The 4,050-nt window shown below is 36.7% G+C and overlaps 1 long non-coding RNA gene across 1 annotated transcript; it reads left to right on the forward strand.

Moving 5' to 3' along the window:
* LOC110435336 lies at positions 1-1,632 on the forward strand. The gene is made up of 2 exons (XR_002452981.1): positions 1-135; positions 1,290-1,632. It is a non-coding gene; the product is annotated as an uncharacterized LOC110435336 (long non-coding RNA).

Consider the following 4,050-nt stretch of genomic DNA (forward strand, 5'->3'; position numbering starts at 1 on the left):
ACAAGTTCAACAAAAAAACCAACACTGTTATTCTCCAGTTGCCACTCATTAGCAAGACAATGAGGACCGAGTGCTCTGCAGCTCTCTGCATTATCCTAGTGGTTATGTCTTCAACCCTCTCTTCCTGCATTCCTGGTAAGTATATAACTTCTTTTGTACTTGCTATAGTTCCACTCACGGGCGGCGCCAGGGGTATGCCCCTGTATTCCATGGAATACCCATGATTTTTGTGACAAACATAAATATATATATATATATATATATATATATATATATATATATATATATATATATATATATATATATATATATATATATATATATATATATATATATATATATATATATATATATATATACACACACACACATGTATAATCAGCATATATGTTAGTTTGTTGAATGTTGCAAATATATAGCCCATAAGAGCAACTCCAATAGTTTGGCTAAAATTAATTGTCAAATTTTATTGTTTAGCTATTTTGTCGAATAGAAAATTTCTAAGAAAAAGAAGAGATCTACAACAATTTTGTTATTTTACAAAGTCTTATAGTTAGCGTCTATAATAAACTATATAGCCACCGAAAATCAAGAGAAAGCCAACTTTCTATTAGTTGGAGTCTACTTTTTGCTATACAAATTCTGAAATAGCATAAACAACAAGAATAGTTAAACTCTTGAAGTTGCTCTAAGCCTAGTAGAACAACTAGTAGCGGCAGCCCATAAACTCATCAGAAAGAAACCCCGTTGACGGCATTCCTCTAGCGGCGACGGCGGTCAGTGGTCTTTGTAGACTTTCTCATATACGGCTCCCCCTCAACGCCTTTCTCATATACGACCTTTCTCATATATGGCTTGAAGCAACAACAAGGTGAACACAAAGATCCCGCATCTATTTTTTATTCTTCAAAGTAAGAATTGAAGGTTTCGTTTTCTTCTTCTTTTTGTTGCATTAATTCTGATTTTTTTAAAAAATATTGCATTGTGTTTTTGTAATATAGATAAAGAATTTATATATACTTTGATTATTACTAGAGGCGACACTAGTCTCACTTTATCTGATGCCTTGTTACCAGGATAAACAAATATTTTACCTAGCATATATTTTAAGAAAACTATATATACTACTTGAGCTGTGCACCAGAATCAATTTTGTATTGATTTTGTCACTTTTACTATTGCACATATGCAAAAAAAATTTATACGTGGAATACCCAGCTATAAAATCCTGGCTCCGCCACTGGTTCCACTTATGCGTGGTTTATGAAGTCAGCTTTTGATGCATGCAGGTTCGTCATGTAGTATCACTTTACCTGGATGCACTGCACAGAAATGCAAAGCACGATGCTTGGAGTTTGCCAAAACGGAAGGTGGAGTGTTAAAGCTGTCCTACTGTGAGACACCGAATAGTTGCGAATGCGAGTTAGCTCCCAAAAAGCATCTGCCCCTTACAACCGAAGTCAAGGGATTAGCTGATGCAGAGGATGATAATGGAAGTTTTTTTTGAATATAATACATAGGATTAAAATTGATACCAATGATGGATCGGGTATCACGGCAGACAATACCATACTGCTAGCTCTTGCATAAAATTTATCCATGACCTGTTACCTTCTAGGTCGAATAAAATAATTAATTGCGCATCATTTCTATACTTTTGGTCGAGTTTTGCAAAACATGTCCAAGAAATTCTTAGCATGTCTCATTGATCGATCCGACTATTGTGCACGATGATGTTGCCTGACACCCCATGACCTGGTGGCAATTTGTTCTCCCTAGTAGAAGGATAATAGGTGTGGCTCTCCATCATGGCTTGGCAGCCTTTTTTTAGCCCAAAAAAATATTTCAATAGTAGGCCTTTTTGTGATGCCAAACTCCTTGGCACAACTCATAACTGTGTTGTGTCACATGGATTGGCGCGACTGAGGGTGCCACTTCACGGTGGTCGCAGTCGTCCGCCATGGCCATGAGGGAACTGACATGGCAATTTTGTCAGTGCGACATAACTACGACAACACTATACCACAAATAATTTATGGCAACTCCAACGTTGATTTGATATAGATGATTTGAAATGAAAAAGTTGCCAACAAAGTTGTACAACTTTACAAGATCTACAACTTTTGTTTTGGTTGTTTCTCCATCCGAGGTCGTTTCAAAAAATCTAATTTCCAACATGAGAAATTCAAACATAATTTTGCTGGATAGATGATCTCAAATGAAATAGTTGTCAACTATAGAGTTGCATAACTTTTCAAGATCTATAACTTCTTTTGGTCATTGGTTCCTTCCATATGAACTCAATAGAATATTAAGAATCAAATATTTTAGCATCAAAACAATTTCAAATAAAAAAGCTGTGAACTATAGAGTTTCATAAGTAACTCTAGAAAAGTAACTCTATAAATCTTGCGAAGCTTATTTCAGCATCAAAACTATCTCAAACAAAAAACATTTGAACTACAAACTTGTGGATTTCATCGAGTACTACAACTTTGGTATGGTCATCTTCATTGAACATCATATGAGAATGTTATGAAGTTTTTTTGATATATCACTGTTGAGGCATTTCCCAAAATGACATTGAGTATCATTGCTGGTTCAAGACGAAACCAGTAGTGATGACCCAATATCATTGCCGGTTCAAGCCAATAATTGTTAGTCACTGGAACCGGTAGTGATTACCAAAATATCACTACCCTATTACTTTTGGTTCAAGCCAAGAACTGGCAGTGATGGCCTGACAACCACTATCACTGTCAGTTGGGCCCGTAGTGAAGGTCAGTATTGTAGTAGTGCCAGTTCAAGCTCACTGGAACCATCTCCTCCTATGTCTTTCCTACGCCATTCTATAATTGCTAGAGCACAATAGAAATAGAGTCATCCTTCTTGAACACGATATGGGAGACCGACACTAGATAGTCTCGTACAACACAATAGACCTTCTGATACATGTAATTTCTCAAGCCTTCCTAATTTGACTACACACGATGTAAACAATTGCCAAAGCATGTTATTCGCCCCATTGCACCCTGTCTATTTTTGAGGCAGTGTGAAGCATTATCACCACCAGTTTATGGCAACCGGTGCTTTCACCTGCTACAAAAAATAGTTGAGAATGTCTAGATTTACCTTAGCTAAAAAATCTCAAAATTTAGCCTTGAATAGACAAATCATGAATCCATTCACTACTGGAAACTCGAATACTTAGAAAAATATGAATACCGTCAGAAGAAAAATGTTCTGACGGTGTACCATTGTCACACCCGGCCCAATTTGAAATTTGGCCCGTGGTGGCCCATGTGCGTATTATGAGATAGTTGTGGAGGATTTAGTCCCACTGTGGTTATTAAGGGTAGGTTAGACCAACATATAAGGCTTCTAGAGTCCATCCCACCATCCCGGGCTAATCCTTTTACGGGAAGCGAGGACGAAAGCGTAAGTGGGATGGTGGTAGGTGTGGTTCGCTCAATGTGCAAAGTGGATCTGAGCCATTTGGACTCTCTCGGGCATTATAACTAGGGATGAAAATGGATCGAATACGGACGGATATCACCCATATCATAATTGTTTTCATATTTCTAGTCGGATTCGGATTCGAATACGGATAATGTCAATCATGTCGGATAAGGTACAATTGAATGTCGACATCATAAATATACTATTTAAGCATTTGGATACGGATACGGTATCGGATGTTGAATATTCGGACTCGGATACGGACAGATCTAAACCCCTCTAAACGAATTCGGTCTCGAATACGATCAGAAAATATCCGTACCGTTTTCATCCCTAATTACAACCATCAGAATCAGAAAAATACACACAGAAATATAATGACAGAAAAATTTATTTTTCCGTGTGTTCACCGTCAGAAACAATTTTTCTGTGGATCTTTCACACAAAGAAAAATATAATTTTTCTATCAGTCTAGGTGAACTCACAAAAAAAATTCCTTTCGCTCAAATTAAAAATAATATTTCTGTGTAGCCATCCTCAGAGAAAAAGAGTTAAACGCACAAAAAAAATATTTAAACAATAGCAACAACA

Source organism: Sorghum bicolor, chromosome 5 (genome assembly GCF_000003195.3).
Source record: "Sorghum bicolor cultivar BTx623 chromosome 5, Sorghum_bicolor_NCBIv3, whole genome shotgun sequence".
Taxonomy (NCBI): Eukaryota; Viridiplantae; Streptophyta; class Magnoliopsida; order Poales; family Poaceae; genus Sorghum; species Sorghum bicolor.